Raw genomic sequence first — 18,578 nt, 5'->3', positions numbered from 1 at the left:
CAAGAAATACACAGACAAAAACACATATAAATCTTATAAAATAAGAAAGGATGCAAAGAATATGATATGATATTGATACAGTATATATAGTAAATGTGGCTATTGTGAGATGTCACCAAAATATTCTTCCATAAAATAGGATTAATATACCTTTTATTATCAGCAGTTGTGAGAATGTAAGAAGATAAAATGTATGAAAAGGTTTTATAAATTGTAAGGACCTTAATAATGGTTAGAGGAAAGTATACTAAAATTAAATCTTGAATTTTGAATAAATTATAAGTTATTTATGATTCTAAACATAACTATTTAAATATAAATATATACTATAAAATATATGGCTATAAATTATTACTATGTAGATATTATTTATTTAACAATATATTGTAAACCTTGGCATTTTAATCTGATAATCTAAACATCTGATAATCTACTAGAAACTAATTTGCATTGATGTTTGTTCTTTCCATTACTATAGTATCAGTAAAAGAAACTCATTTTGTGTTATAAACACATTTGGAATAAACATGAAGATATATTTGTTTCATTTCTCTTCTAATTTTGGGTAATTCTCTATTGAGAATGGAATTTTCAAATTAAACAATTATTAAGAAAGTTACAATGGGATTTAAAAATATATACAGTATACTTGAAAATGTTCCTGAACATTTCTAAATCAGTAAAGTCTTCATAGTTCATTATTGCCTCATACTAGTTTAGAGAAGCCTGTCAATATATCAGTATGAAATGTCAAAAACTGAAATGTATAGTTTTTGTAATAAGAATAATTTATTATACCATAGAGCATTTACATTTGTTTATAGTTCTTTTCTTTACATAATCTCTTGATATTTCTAACCATCTTATAAATATTATAGAGCAAATATTTCCTCTACTTCAAAAGTGAAAGATGTGCACTCTAAATTACTTTGCCCAAGGTCATACAGTTATCCTGTATATGACCCAGGGCTAGAATCTTGATCACCTAAGTCTCTATAACTGAAAGCTAGAGGTTTCCTCAAGGGCTAAAGCAGCTGATTATAGTCATTAAACTTGCTATAATCTCTTTATAAGTGGTATCAAGCAGAAATTTCAAGTATTTTAAGTATAAGCTTTTCTATTTCCATGACAACAATGTAAACAAGATAGAGTACTGCAGGCTAAATAAAAGTACATTTATTATGATGCACCACTGGATAGCCATTTGACAATATTTGAATAATATTAACTAATCACTGAATGCATGTAATTTTTTTTTTTTTACTTCCATACAATATAAAGTGAAGTGATTTAACATAACAGTACTCATCTAGTCAACAACTACTGAGTGTATAGTATGTTCCAGGCACTGTTCTAGGTACTTGGGATTCAAGAATGAACAAAACAGACACACATTCCTGCTTTTTTGGAATTAACTTGTTAGCTAGGAATGACTGACTTTTTTTTAAAAGATTTCTTTCTTTATTTTGGTGTGGGGGAGAGAGAAAGAGAGAGTGCACATACAGGGGGAGGGATACAGGGAGAGGGAGAGAGAATCTCCAGCAGACTCCATGCTGAGTGAGAAACCTAACACAGGGCTCAATCCCACAACCCTGAGATTATAACCTGAGCCAAAACCAAGAGTCGGTCACGCTTAACTGACTGTCACCCAGGCACCCCAGGAATGACTGACTTTAACTTTGCAAACATAATAAATAAAGTACATTGGGTGGTAATAAGTTCTATTGAAAAAAGAAAGCAAGCTGGCAGTGCCAGAGGGGTGCTGGGTAACAATTTTATATAGCATGGCCAGGGTAGGCATCAATGAGAGGTGATATTTGACCAATGACTTCAATACAAGATAGTAAATCATACAGATTCCCAAAGAAGGGAGTTCCACTCAGGGGAAATTACTGCAGGAAGGGCACCTAGTAGTGTGCCTTTTGTCTTGGTACATCTGAAGAAAAAGGCCACCAAGTCTGGAGGGGTGGGCAAGAGAGGGAGCAAAAGGAGATGGAGTGAGAGAGGAAACAAGAGATCAACTCATAAAGGCTTTGCAGGGCATCAACATCTGCAGCGAATGAAATGGGGAGTCCTCAGAAGACTTTCAAGCAGAGCAAGTAACATCATGTGATACATATTTTTTTTTAAAGATTTTATTTATTTATTTGACAGAGAGACACAGCCAGAGAGGGAACACAAGCAGGGGGAGTGGGAGAGGGAGAAGCAGGCCTCCCACGGAGCAGGGAGCCCGATGCGGGGCTCGATCCCAGGACCCTAGGATCATGACCTGAGCCGAAGGCAGATGCTTAACAACTGAGCCACCCAGGCGCCCCATGTGATACATATTTTATCAAAATCACACTTTAGAGTGCTGTGTTGATAATACAAAGTAAGGGGGCAAATTGGGAAGCAGCAAGACCAGTGGAGAAGCTAATAAACTAATTCAAAGAAGAGATGATGGGTAGCTTGAACAAAGGGGAGATGGTGAAAAGGGGTCTGATGATAGGTATATTTTGAAGGGAAAGCAAATATGATTTCATGACAGACTGAATATGGTAGGACAAAGAAAAAATGGACTCAAGAATGACACTTAGGTTTTTGTCTTAAGACATATATAGGATACGGGCACCTGAGTGGTTTAGTGGGTTAAGCAGCTGCCTTCAGCTCAGGTCATGATCCCGGGGTCCTGGGATCAAGCCCTGCATTGGGCTCTCTGCTCAGCGGGGAGCCTGCTCTCTCTCTCCCTCTGTCTCCCAGCTTGTGCCCTCACTCTCTCTCTCTCAAATGAATAAAATCTAAAAAAAAAAAAAAAAAAAAGACACATATAGGATAAAGATGTCATCACTGAAACGGAGGCAGTCTGTGGTAGGGAAAAGCTTAGGAAAAAAGATATCAGAAGTGTTTGGTTTCAGGCATATTGTATTTCCTATACCCATCAGCTTTATCAAGAAGGCAACTGATACATGAGACTGGAGCTAGAGAAAATGGTCTAGACGAAAGATATAAAAGTAGAAATAGTTGACATACAAATGTTTATACAATATCAGGAGACAAAATGAAACCAGCAAAGGGGAGAGTGTAGGTAGCACAGAAAAGGGCCGAAGACTGAGGAGTGGATCACTCCAACCTTAGTTCTAGGGAAAGAGAAAGAATCAGTAAAACACAAGTGAAAAAAAAAAAAGTGCCAGTGAAGTAGGAGTAAAAGCAATGAAATGTGGTTTTCAGGAGCCAAGTGAAGAAACTATAACAAGATAAAGCACACAGTAAATTAATGAGCTGAAAGAATCAACCATTTGTAATACAGGGTTCAAGAGTAGTTTCACTGGGGGTGGGGTAGGGAAACACTTTTTTGGGTGGTTGGAGAGAGAAGTGAGAGGAGAGTTATTAGACACTGACAATGTAGAGAATTCTTTTTTTAATTTTAAGTAATCTCTACCCCCAACATGGGGCTCAAACTCATGACTCCAAGGTCAAGAGTCACGTGTTCTACTGAATGAGTCAGTCAAGTGCCCCAAGATTTCTTCTGAGGAGCCTTGCTGCAAAGAGAAGCAACAAAATGCAACAGAAGTTTGTTTGTTTATTTTTTTAAAGATGGAATGAATTAATATCTTTTTTATATGTTACTGGGGATAATCCAGTAGAGAAGGGGAAATTTATGACATGAGAGAAGATAATTATAGGATTAAAATTCTTGAGTAGAAGAAAGGATAAGATGTAGTGACCAAGCAGAGGGTCTGGCTTTAGATAAGATCAATTTAATAGGATGTATTTTATAATTGTATATTTAAATATGCACCAGAAGTCTTAAATTTGGTCTCTGTGTATTCAAACATTTCTAATTAAATATAAATTAATAACTGTGTATAAAATATTTTGTTCATATTCCCTATAAAGATAGCAACAAGATCCATCTCAAAAATGTAACATTCAGTTGAGTATAATTAAACTGTGTTCAGTGTTGAGACAAGATACAGGGATTAAAAATGATTCATTCAACAAATACTTACTGAGCATCTGCTTATCCTTTAATTCTTTTCCTGAGTAGATGCTGCTCTTTGTCAAGGGCATGGCTTGAAATAAGGCTAATTAGAGGTCATTGGATTTCAACATCTGTGTATAATTGCTTTAAGCTTTTGACTAGACTATGTCAATGAAATAAAAGATTCAATTTGTAACAAGAGTGAGAAGAATTTGCAAAAAGTTGTTTTTAAATTAAAAAACTTAAAAGCATGGACTAAAAATTACTGGTCTTTTTAAGGCACTCACTCTGGAGACAATCATGATATGATTTTCAATATCTGATTTCTCAATGAGTCAGAATTATTCTTCAAGGTATTTTTGCTTTTTGAAAAGAACTCAATAGTTTATCTTCATTTTATGCATGCTATGAATTGGTCAATTAAATATGCAGGCATCTCTTCATGGCATAACAGTAAAAACTGTTATTTTTTAAAGGATTAAAGCAGATATACATAGAAAATAGATTAATTTTAAGCTACATCATCAAAAGATTATTTTCATAAAAATATAAATATTAACCAGAGTTAAAATTGAATATTAAATAAATACATATTACTTTAAAAGAGATGTATGCAAATGTTTTCCAAGAGTAGCATATTAAATTTTTTGTGTAGCTCTATTTCTTCTTTAGATTTTAAATTTCACATCTAAAAACATAAGTTATATCTGTCTACCCTTATCCAATTAGCTTGAATTTCCATTCCTTCATTAAAGAGTTTATTTCACATTTTTTGATGGCTTTATAATTTTTAAATATTATATTATGTTTTAAGATAACATTTAAATTGCCTTGATACTCTGTATTATTTGCTTCCTATTATAACTTTTATATTTATTCATGTACATTTATAAATATGTATACCAATTTCTAAATATTTCCCATACCACAAGAAAGTTATTATCGGGGGCACCTGGGTGGCTCAGTCATTGGGCGTCTGCCTTCGGCTCAGGTCATGATCCCAGGGTCCTGGGATCGAGCCCCACGTCAGGCTCCCTGCTCGGCGGGAAGCCTGCTTCTCCCTCTCCCATTCCCCCTGCTTGTGTTCCCTCTCTCGCTGTCTCTCTCCCTGTCAAATAGATAAATAAAATCTTTAAAAAAAAAAAAAAGTTATTATCGCCAATTTATGGCTTTTAAGTGTCCTTCAGTCATTTTGAACTTGTTGCTATTCTTTTCTGACAATATCATATCTTTAATACTTTGTTCCCTTCAAATATTACATTATCTAGTTTATAAGTTGTGTATTATCATTTAATACTCTTAAAAACATTGGCACCTTCTCCAAACTCCAATTTTCCAGTGTTTCAAATTGCAAAACTGTCTAAATGAAAAGCCCCTCTTTATTACACCTGCTTCTACTTCCACACTTATTTAAATTGTTTTTATTATCTGCCTATCACAGAAGAATGCAATTACCATGAAAGAATCAGTTGCTGGCATATAGTTAATGCTCAGTAAGTATTGGTTAATTGAGTGAATGAATATTTGCACTTAAATATAAAGTGTTCTACATTAATGAGAACACAAGTTCAGCTGCTGCAACAAACAATCAGATATAACAGTGACCTGAGATATAATGAATACCAATATGTCAGGGATTCAATTTCCTTCTAACTTATTGCTTAACCACTTTATGGTGTTACTCAAATCCACCTGGCCCACAAGGGATCACAACCAAAGCTGTTTGAGCCAGTGAGAAGGGGAAAAAGACACTGAGGGTACATTCTTTCATTTCAAGGTCATGCATCCATTACTTCAATTAGCACTATGTTAGTCAGAATTAATCACATCTCTTCAACCTGCTGTGATAAAGTCTGGTATTCTAGTCCACATTATACGTGGTCCAGCATCCAGTTAAAATTTGAGGCTCCATTGCTAAACCAAAAAAGGGAGATTATAACAACTTGTCTTTTCACCTGCTTACAACCATTTATTCTTTTGCATCATTTTTAATTTTCAGCCTTTCATTTAAAAAAATGAATTAACCACACTTTTCAGACTCTTAAAAAAATAAAAGGAAGTATACACTTGAATACCCCATTTCAACACAACCCACTTTACCAAAGAAAATGTAAAAAGATAATAACTACACTGGAAGAAACCAAAAACTTTCCTTTTGTATTTTCCTTCTAATTTTGACTGAAATCAATCATGTTGCACTAACCCAGAGAAATATCTTAAATTAATCAACTACATCAAACACATACACACACACCATATATACATACATGTATACTATACACATCACACTGCTGTGACTTCTCTATTCCTAAAGGCATTTACAGTCTTCTCAAAACTCCAATAAATCTAATGTACCAATTTGTGAAGTTTTTGATAACCGTCTGCATTTACTGTTGTGTTATTATTTTTGTAGATTTGTTTCTAATAGAGTGTCTTAAACTTCTCACAGCTGCAAAATAGATGCCATACACCTATCCATACATTTTTAAGGGGCAATAAAGGAAAGCAGAAAACAGGCAACTGCTTATAAAAAATAGAAAGCCCTAAATATTGGGGTATGGGATATGAGAGGTCATTAGTGATTTCTGTATGATGCTTTTGAAAGGATACAGATGAAGCAATGTAATAGTTTACATTATGATTATAAACCATGTAAGTTCATTAAAGAAATACATGAAAACAATAATGAAAACAGAAATGTGCAAAAGCTTCATGGATTTGAGGAGAGATGGCTCCTGATCCATAGAGTTTCTGCACTAAGTAACCAGAAACTATAAATCATTATCAGCATTTTTATTACTCTTAAAAATCAATCTTAAACAAATAAGAATTGGTATAGAGTGTCAGCCTGTGGTAAACACAGATATTACATGGTGTCATTTTGTTGACAGATACTTAAGAAGACCAAATATTTCATATAGTCCTCAGGGTTTTCTCTGACCTTTCATATGAAAGTTTGAAATATACTACTTTTTCCCCTGGAACTTAGTTTACTATGAGGCACCCTTTAATGTTCTATAGCCACAAATCCTCTAGGAAGTTAATAAAATAGTTCTTAACTGTTCTTGGTTCAGCTTTATTGTAAGGATTAAACTCCCCTGTTCTTAATTGCAGAGTACAGACTGCTTTTGAAAGCTTTTTCACTTGCAATAAAATAAAGGAGTCTCTGAAGAATGATGATAGATTAGGCAGGAATCATTCACCTCTTGTCTTTTAAGAAAAATGCTTTTGTTTCTATGGAGACACATTTAATGATATGATGAAAGGTACATGAAAGAGAAGGAGAGAAGTGAAGCAATACAAGGCTTCCTTCAGAGGGGTTAATATGACACAAAGACTCATTTGGTTCCAGTGGAATCATCATTAGTGTAACTGCATAAACAGCATTCCCTCGACAGTCAGTTAAACATGAGCAATTTTGTCAACAGCATAAAACTGGCACTGAATATATACACTTGGTTTTTTCATCATTTAATGTTATAATTGAGATGTTTGTTCCTAAGTTTCAGTATTCACACTAACTCTACCAAGCTCTGATCTACTTGGTGAAAGGGTGATTGTTTATATTCACATTTAAAAAAAAGGAAGATAGAATCCAGTGACAAACTATGAAAATATTTACATCATCAACTGCTTTTTCTCCCCTACAAGAAGAAATACATTAAAAAACAAGCTTGAAATATACTCTATTCAGTGTTAAAATATAGAGATAACTTCATCATCATCAACATTAATTTTGTCATAATCAACATATGAGCAGCCCAATCAAAAATATCACTAAGAGTGCCAACTATGTTTTAGGCTTTTGTGCTCTCTCTTTTTTTTTAAATATATTAGCTCATTTGATCTTCACAGTAACTCTATAAGGTAGGTACTATTATATTCTTTATATCTTACTCTAATTGTATAAATGTAATATGACTTCACCAATGTCAGAGCTAAATTTTGAAAAAAATACATCATATATAAAGTAAGTGAAGCTTTGCTAATGAACAATATATGGATCACCCATATTAGTTATCTGTTCTTTTCTTTTATCTTTAAGTAATCTCTACACCCAATGAGGGGCTTGAACTCACGACCCTGAGATCAAGAGTCAGATGCTCCACCAACTGAGCCAGCCAGGTGCCCCAAGTTTCTTGTTCTTTTCATGAATAAATCCACTTTACACAGTTGCTAGGGCACAAAACATTACATATATTGCTAGCAGAAGGTTCAGAAAAGGGGGGAAACATAAGTACATTTGGTTCAGATCTTAAGACATTCCAGGCATTGAGATGCCATTTAGTACATATGGTCTCATTTCAGTTCTCTCCAACTCTTGGAGACAGATTTTTCTCAGATGGAAAAGTGTATATGCACCAAGAATGAAATTCAACACACTCAAAGACAAGCAGCTCATCAGTGCTGGAGCATGATTTGGAATCAGGAGTGAATACCCTTCCTATGCTCCCATAACATCTCTTCAGATACCCAGGTCTTTGTGTCTAGATTTCACATTATCTATTTCTCTCTTCCATGTGCTGTCAGGTCACAATTTCAAACCACTAATAAATGGTTTATGATTTTCTGTAATTCATTCCAATGTGGCTATTCTGTTCCCTATCACTGAAATATTATCAATTTTCACTCATATTTTCAGTTGTTTCAATGTTCTAAAAAAGCATTTTAAGACGAAGTATTTGTCAGAAAAAAAGTACTTAGTAGTACATATGTTATCTGATATTTGACAACCAATAACTAAAAATATCCATAGAGATTAAAAACAAACCATTTAGGGCTCTTGTAGATTGTTGCAAACTTAAATATATAATCAAAACAATGAAATCTTTTTCTTAGGAAAACAAATGTAAAGTTTCTTAATTTTCTGCTTCAGACATGATGCTAGTTAAAGCTGAAGAATAGAATGACTAATCACTTTCCAATAAAAGCTCAGAAAATCAAAGATATGTAGGCTCACATATACCTCTCAGCTGAAATGTGGCTGATTATACTGCAAAGTGAACTGCCAGCACATTTATCATAATTTATAAATATGTTGTAGAGGCGAGTTTTATAATGACTCACTAAAAATTGGGAAACCTCAAATCCCTACCCCATTCATCTTACTGTTTATGAAGCCCCTGCAGTAGGTAAGTTGAAGGGCAACATAGGGATTAGAAGCAGCTGCTTGTGGTCTTGTGTTCATAGCTGATATACAGAATCATGACTCTCTCCTCCTCCAAATTATGGAGATTTTGTAGTAACTGACACGTAACCTATGTGTGCATTATTTTCCCATTCTGCATATTCACTTCCTGCTTGGTTAGGTCCAAATAAAAAAGGCATTAAAATTTATATATTTCTCATGTACCTATTCACATTTGCTCTATTTGATCATCATATGTCTAGTATTATTCTATATAAATCTATCAAACTCATCTCTTTCATAAGAAATATGCTATTGGTATGTCATAATAAATCTTTGCTTGATAAACAGTATGTTTTTACTTTTTTAGTATATATTTCCCACAAGATACAGCAGTTTTGATCCTTGCAAATGTATGAGGAAAGTGGCATTTGGCCTGATCCTGGAAAAATGCCTAGATGTTTTCCAGAAAGATAAAGAAAGGAAGGACATTTTAGGATGAAGGAAAAAATTACATTGGTAAAGTCATGGAAGTATCAAGGTATGGTATAAACACAATGTGCTAGTACAAACACAATGTGCTTCAGGGAGGTATAAGGAATTGCCAGAAAATTAAGCTAATATTACAAACTGTGACAAGAGTTAAGAGTAATAACGAATCTTTAAAAAATTTAAATTTTCCCTAGCACCAAATGTGAAAAAGAACATTTTCCCTCTCCCTTTTCTTATAGCACTTCCTTGTAATTTAAACTTGTAATTATAAATCCTTCCTCTGTCTCTTTGAAAGGTATATAAATCTTTTAAAAGCTAAATAGGACTCTTGCTGGTTTTGCATCTCAGGCATCTTTCTTGGGGTCCTTGGGGCCATCTTTGTGAAATGTGAACATCAGGGAAGATCATGCCCTGTCTCCCTGTTTCTGTGTTTCCAGACATCTGGATATAAGTGGTAACTTCTTGCTTGTCTAACAGAGCTATGGATCCATGGTAAACAGTTACTACAGTAAGGATTGGAATGAAATATATTAATCAATTAAACATATGTAGATAAAGAATTAGATAGGAGTATGTGGGAGTACGTATAAACTTGGGATGTTGATAGGTATCAAGACCAATTGAAGAAAAATATCAACAGAACCATTAATCCAAGAATATTTTTTCACACAGAGTAATTCTTGGAAGACTGACCTATTTATAATTTTTCTAAAGCTGACTACAAAGAGTACTGGGTGATAAGGTATCAGGGTGCCCACTGGAACATTAACTATAAACCATTACTATGAGAGACATGCAAACTAACAAAGGAAGTGTCCATGAGGATATAAACTCTCTGAAAAAGGAACTAAGAATCTCTAGGGAACTTCTTCCTTCTCTTCCATCTCTAGAAAAAATACTAGTAAACATTTCACCAGCATTTGAGTAACTATGAACTATGCTGCAGAAACACTTAGTATGTCTATAAACATAGGTGTGTGTATGTTTGTGTGTGTATATAAATACAAATATGTACATGTACATATATACACACAGTATATCATTCTAAATAAAACTTACTAGGTATAACATGTATATATAAATATATGTAAACATATATACACATATATATTATTCCAAATAATATGACTAGGCATACTATGAATGAATACATCTGTTAAAAATCAAAATTCTATTTCTGCAATTCAGCTCTCTAAATGTTTCCTCCTGGAGATAACACTGAGCAAAACCTATTGGTTGCTTAATTTTCTATTAGTCTCATCAATCTTTTTTTTTTTTTTAAGATTTTATTTACTTATTTGACAGAGAGAAACACAGCGAGAGAGGAACACAAGGAGGGGGAGTGGGAGAGGGAGAGGAAGGCTTCCCACTGAGCAGGGAGCCCGATGCGGGGCTTGATCCCAGACGCTGGGATCATGACCTGAGCGGAAGGCAGAGGCTTAACAACTGAGCCACCCAGGTGCCCCTCATCAGTCAATCTGAGATGTCACTAATTCATCTCCTTTGTTGCACCATGATGCCTAAGGGCATTCTGAAGTTTAATTTGTAACTATAAATGCTTGAAGAAATGTTTCATGAAATCAATATAACACAGTAATCCCTATTATGAATAAAGGAGATATGCTGCAGAATAGCATTTGTTTTCTTTCTAGAAATTCTCAATTATAAGGAGGAATACTAAATGTTCATTAATAGGTGAATGGATAAAGAAGATGTGGTATACATATACACAATGGAATATTACTCAGCCATAAAAGAAAATGAGATCTTGCCATATGCGATAATATGGATGGACCTAGAGGGTACTATACTAAGTGAAATATTAAGTCAGAGAAAGACAAATACCATATGATTTCACTTACATGTGGAATCTAAAATGCAAAGCAAACAAACAAATAAAACAGAAACAGACTGATAGATACATAAAACAAACTGATGGCTGCCAGAGGGGAGGAGGGTGAGAGGATGGACAAAAATAGATAAAGGGGATTAAGAGGTACAATTCCCCAAGACTGGAGAAACAGACAAATGAAAATAGCAAATCATGGCTTCCCAGAGCAGAGATTCACAAGTGGAAACTGCAACAGGAATCCATGCCAGACGAGAAAAACCTCAACTGTAATTGAGTAATTGCTGAAAGCTCAATGTGAAGAACTCAGAGTTAAAAATTCAAGGGTACCCAGTCAAAGGAGAGCCTTCACAATTTTGTAAGATTCATCTCCAGATTGTCCAGGTTCTCACAGTAAATATCAGAGAAAAATCCCCTTGTGCTTCCTGCAGAAACAGGGGAAAGGAATCATTTTGAAATACTCTAGAACACCTCATTCTTCTTCTTCTTCTTTTTTTTTAAACATCCAAAATTTATTTTCCAACAAGACAGAATCAGCAGGTAAAACTACAGGGGTTTCTCCAAAAAGCATACATTCACAAGGGCATTATTTGCTTAATTGTGAGAAAGGCTCCAGCATGTTCTCCATAACAATATCCACTTCACAGTGTAAACAGGTACTAGCATTGTGTTTAACTTGCAATTCCAGAAGGAAAGGCACAATGTGGCAAAAAAATTTTTTTGAAAGAACCATTCTTAACAAGGCCTGCCCTCAGAAGAAACTAGTTAAGCAGAGCCTAACAGGCTGAAGTATTATTGGAGCCCAATCTAACCAAGGGAATGGAAATACTCAACTCCAATCAGCTCTCATCAGAGTAGATAACAATGAAATTGAAAACAGGAAATCAATAGAGAAAATAAATGAAACCAAAAACCGGTTCTGTGAAAAGATAAGCTTTTAACCAGGCTAATGAAGATGAAAAAGAAATAGAATACAAATTACTAATATCACAAATGAAAGTGATAGCTTTCATTTGAATGAAAATGAAAGCTTTCTCTCAACCATGTGTCAATCAATGCCCAGCCGAAGACAAGGTATGGAATAGTCTGCTGATCTCAAGTGACCCACTTTCTCTCTTGCAAAAAACATCCTTATACACTTTCCTTATGCAACTTTGCCACTTTGGAATTTTAACTAACAATTTAAATGCTGAGTTGGGCTGTGTGCACAAGTGAAATTATATGCCAAATTGCTTTCTAAAGTGGTTAATTTATACTCCCAACAACAGTGTACGATAGTTACCGCTTGCCTGATTCTTCACTATCCCCTAGTGTATATCCTCTTCTCTCCCCTCCCTTTCTCACTCTCTCAGTATCTCTCTCTCTCCCCCCTCTTTTTCCCTGAAGCATCTTCATCTCTCTTCTCTAGTACTCTTCCCCACAAATTCTAGCTTCTTTAGCCTCCCCAAACTCCAATTTCTATCTCAATTCAGGAAGACTGCCTCTCTCTATCTCAGCTCCCAATCTTTCTCTTGAGGACTGGAAATTCCCTATAGCCAGTCAGCTGGGCAGTCATAGGGCTCACCTCATTTGTATACCAACTTCCTGAAAGACTTCCTTAACATATATGGTAGTACTGGGGGGCCTGGGTGGCTCAGTCAGTTAAGTGTCCGACTCGATTTCAGCTCAGGTCATGGTCTTAGGGTCCTGGGATCGAGCCCCACATCTGGCTCCATGCTCAGCACAGAGTCAGCTTGTCCCTTTCCCTCTGCTCCCCCACTCCCCCGTTTGAGTGAGCATATGTGCGCTCTCTCTCTCTCCAATAAATAACTAATCTTATTAAAAATGTATATGGTAGTATTGGCTCACTGGTAATGAATTCTCTCAGCTTTAGTATGTCTGGAATCACTGCCCTGTGCTACCTACTGTCCAATGTCTGAAAAGCTTCACTACCACCATCATCACCCTCCATGCCACACATTTGCCTAGTTTTCTGGTTGTTTAAGGTGGGAAGCTAAACCTAGTGTATGTTATTACATCATATCTTCAATGTGGAAGTTTCCCAATTTTATTTCTTCACTGCTGTTGGTTTTAGATTTTCTGATGTTTTTTTGCTTGTGGGAAATTAAACTCTAAAAATCAAGTTTGTTTTGAAAGAGACAAAAAATATTCTCCTATAAATCCATGTAAGTAACTATTTGGTTTATCTCCTCAAAATTGAACATATTTTGATGTGTCAAAGGAAACAGAAAAACTAATAACTTATGTAAACTTTCCCTAAACACAGGAGAAAGGAAATACAAGAATAATTTCCTTCAATAAATGAAAAGAAAAAGCAATGGGGTATTTTATTCTAAATATTAAAAATGAATAGTTAATGCACTCTGTTCAATGATCTTTTTTTGCACCGATATGAATCAATGCAATTAATATAACCCTAAGAGACTCTTATTAATCTCAGGAAACAAACTGAGGGTTGCTGGAGTGGAGGGGGGTGGGAGGGATGGGGTGGCTTGGTGATGGACACTGGGGAGGGTATGTGCTATGGTGAGCGCTGTGAATTGTGTAAGAGAGATGAGTCACAGACCTGTACCCCTGAAACAAATAATACATTATGTGTTAATAAAATATATATGTATATATATAAAAGATTTATGTATATAACACAGTACATACTGTAGTGGTTCGAACACAGCTACAGATGCGTGACTGGATAAATAAGTATCCTCTCTAAGTCAGAATTAGTTAATAAAAATAGCTGTTTAGAGTAGTGCCTGGAAAATAACATGTATTTGATAATACTTTTTTTAATTTATAGTCAATAATTTGTAATTGTCATTTCTTCATTCTAGTATAAAGCATAATGATAAAACAGCATGCCTTGCTCTATGAACACTACAAACATTATATATATGTATTAATATGATATATAGTAAATATAATGTAATAATTCCCAATATCTTTACAGAACTCTAAAGTTTACAAGGTTCTTTCCAATGTAATCTTGCTAACATATGATCCCTAAAATATGCAATCCTCCAACATCCATGTGAAATAAATGTTATTAACATCAAATTATCAGGGCTCAGAAAGTTTATATGATAGATTTAGATATACATGAGGCAGAGCATGAACTAGAATGAGCATCTTCCAATATTATAACTTCTTTCCTTTGTAATATAGTTCAGTTGATGTCATACCCTGTATTTTTTTAAAAAGCAGTATTAACATTTATAAGATTTTATATATATGAGATATAAGATATTTATAAGATATACACATATAGGCATATATACATTTATCGCTGTAATAAAAGAATATCATCTTGTTATATTACTATTATGAGCTTATAGTTAAAAACAGAAATATGTATTTTAAAAAATGAATATTCCTTAGCTGTGAATATATGTACTAACACCCAGTAGAATAAAAACATGCAAGTTCTGTAGGAAGAGTATATAACAAATTTATATTAATTCATGCTTACTAATTATCACTATGACATTTGAAAAAATAAAAATTTCTTAATTATTGATACAAAAGAAATATATTGGCGCACTTGTCTGTCTCAATAAATCCATTTATCCAAGAAATTTCTTGCTTCAAAATGAATGTACTATTCTGGTACAATCACTATACTTAATTTTAATAATTATTAATCATTAATTTTAATATAAGTATTCTTAGAGATAAATACAAGCCAACTGCATAGCTAATTCATAAAAAAAATCACTCATACTTGAATATTTTCTTAACCTTTTCTACTTTCAAAGCTGTTATATCACATATATGATTTCAAGATAGTTTTTCCAATTAAAACAATACTATAATTGGGGTAAGGATACTAAATACATTATGCAAAAGGATCAAGGCAACAAAGATTAAATACAATTTAGTAGTATATTTTTTAGAAGGCTCTCAAAAAATAAATCTTTAAAAAAAAAGAACACATTATCAAAGTGAGTAGATGTTACAGATGTAGTGGATAGGAAATACAGTGAAGATATATTGTATACAGAGATTTCTCATATATGTTGCCTTTGCTTTTAATGAGATAAAATGTAAATTAACATATTTACATAGAAATTATTTTGAAATATGATAGGAAATTCTAACAAAATTGTGTGTGGTTTGTTTTGGTTTTTTTTTGGTTAGTGACATGCACTTCTGATTGGCTATTACCTATAAATACTGAATCTCGCTCCCATTATATTTAATATTTCTTTTGAATTACAGTGTACATATAATAAAATATACCTATCTTTTGTGTTCAGTAAGATGATTTCAGGCAAATGCATACAGTCCTCTAACCCACACCTCTTTCAAAACTGGCTATTTCCCATCTGCAGAAACTCCCCTCATGCTACTTTCCAATCTCTGACCCCATGCCATCCCTCACCAGAGGCAAACACTGGTCTAATTATAATCACCATAAACAATTTGACCTCTTTCAGAAATTCTTTTTTTTTTTTTTTTAAAGATTTTTATTTATTTATTTGAGAGAGAGAGAGAGAGAGAATGAAAGAGAGAGCATGAGGGGGGGAGGGTCAGAGGGAGAAGCAGACTCCCCGCCGAGCAGGGAGCCCGATGTGGGACTCGATCCCAGGACTCCAGGATCATGACCTGAGCCGAAGGCAGTCGCTTAACCAACTGAGCCACCCAGGCGCCCAGTCTTTCAGAAATTCTTATACGTACAATCATACAGCATGTATTCTTTTAGGTCTGTTTTTTATTTCACTCAAAATAATGTTTTAGCCAATCATCCATGTTGTTATGTATATCAGAAATTTTAAAATTTTTATTGCTGAGTCATATTCAATTATATGAATATACCACAATTTGTTTATCTAGTCTACTCTTGATGGCCATTTGGGATGTTTCCAGTTTTTGCTTATTATAATTTAAACTACTATAAAAATTATTCGTAAGTCCTTTTGTGTATATATATTTTCATTTTTCTTGGTTAGGAGGGGAATTGCTGGATAACAGGGTAAATATATGTCAAACTTCATCAGAAACCGACAAACTTCTAAAAAAGTGGTTGCAACATTTACACTCCCACCAGCAACGTTGGAGACTTCCCCTTGCTCCATATTTTTGATAATATTTTTAAATGACTGCCTTTTAAATGTAGTCATTATGGTAGACATTTATGGGTATCTCAAAGTGGTTTATATTTTCATTTCACTGATGACTAATAATATTGAGCATTATTTCATGTATTTATTGGATATTTGTATATCTCTGTGACATGTGTGTTGAATTTCTTGTTTATTTTTATTGGGTGTTATTTTTTTTGAGGGGTAACAATTCATTATATATTTTAGATACAAATTGTTTGATATATACAACATTTTGTTCTAATCTGTCTTCATTTTCTTAAGGCTCTCTTCTGAAGAGTAGTTTTAATTTGATGAAGTCCAACTTATCAATTTTTAATATGCTTGAGATTTTCCTTTCCTTTCTAAGATAATTTTGCCCACTCCAGGCCATGAAGATAGTCTCCTATATTTTTTTCCAAATTTTTTACAGGTTCAGATTTAACATTTAGGTCTACGATGCATCTCAAAATATTTTTTTGTGTATCATGTGAAGTAGCTTTGGAGGTTTATTTTTTGCCTCATATGATATTTATTTATTCACTATTTCTCATTGAATTTTTCCCATCAAATTTTTCTGGTGCCTTTTTTACATATGAGTTGGCCATACGTGGATCATTCTATTTCTGGACTCTCCATTTTGCTCCATCATTATGTGTGTCTATCTTCACATCTATAATACACTGCTTGAATTACTGTACTTTCACAGTAAATCTTAAAATCAAATGGCATCAGTCCTCTAGCTTTGTTCTTTTTCAAGATGGCTTCAGCTATTCTAGGACCTTTGCATTTTCACATAAATTTGGAATCACCCTGGTCCATCTCTAAAGTAGATCTTGATGTACTTTTGATTGAGGTTGTATTGAATCTACTGATGAACTTAGAATGGACAAGTTTAACAATATTGAGTATTACACTTTAGGAACATAATATATCTCCCCACTTATTTAGGTCTTTTACAATTTCAGCATTGTTTTCTACTTTCAGTGTGGGAATTTTTACATATCATATGTTACATTTGTCCTTTTATCCTATTATAAATATTATTTTAAATTTTCAAATACTTATTGCGTATATATGGAAATACAACTGATATCATTGACTTTATATAGAGACTTTTTATTTTTATTTATTATTTATTTTTTAAAGATTTTATTTATTTATTTGACAGAGAGAGAGAGCAGAAGCAGGGGGAGCAGTAGGCAGAGGGAGAAGCAGACTCCCCACTGAGCAAGGAGACTGATGTGGGACTCGATCCCAGGACCCTGGGCCGAAGGCAGATGCTTAACCAAGGAGCCACCCAGGAGCCCGAGATTTTTATTTTTTGATAATTTTTATAATTAATATTTTTGAGTTTTGTAATAACAATTTACGTCTGACTTGATTATTTTTGATAATTTTTTATAATAACTTACTTTTGATTATTTCACTTATTACTTTTACTTTTGTATTTATAGATTCTATAGATTTTCAATAATCATGTTATCTGAAAAGAGGAATAATAAAACTCTACTTTCTCCCTTCTATCCTTTATGCCTTTTATTTAGTTTTCTTTCTTTATGTACTAAAACATATGTAAAGTGTAAATGGATATTGTAGGAGTGTACATCCTTTAACTGCTTCAGATAATGATCCTAGAAAGAGAGTAAGTATTTGCAATAGCCTTTCTCCCTTTGCATATTGTTTATTCCTTGTTTTCTGTTTTTTCTCTCCCAGCTAGCTCCTAAGGTCCACAGCCAGGCTTTCTCTAATTTCTTTTAAATTGTTTAAAACTACAGTGCATCTCAGTATCTCATACATATCCAGGCTGACTCTTCAAATTAATGGTAATGAATTCATCTATTTATCCATCTATCTAGACATAAAGCTTACTTCAGCTTATTGACATTTTTAAATGCAATTCAAAAATTGTGTAACGATGGTACTACAATAATGCATACAACTGACCTTGAGTAAGGAACACACAATACACTGGATGGTTAGTAATAAAATCTGAGAATGCTAATGATGACTCCAAGGTTATCATCCCTGTTCTAGTTAATTCTTTGCAGAGACCTGCTTCAGAGACCT

Source organism: Halichoerus grypus, chromosome 4 (assembly GCF_964656455.1).
Source record: "Halichoerus grypus chromosome 4, mHalGry1.hap1.1, whole genome shotgun sequence".
Classification (NCBI taxonomy): domain Eukaryota; kingdom Metazoa; phylum Chordata; class Mammalia; order Carnivora; family Phocidae; genus Halichoerus; species Halichoerus grypus.
Note: the sequence above shows the minus strand (reverse complement) of the source record.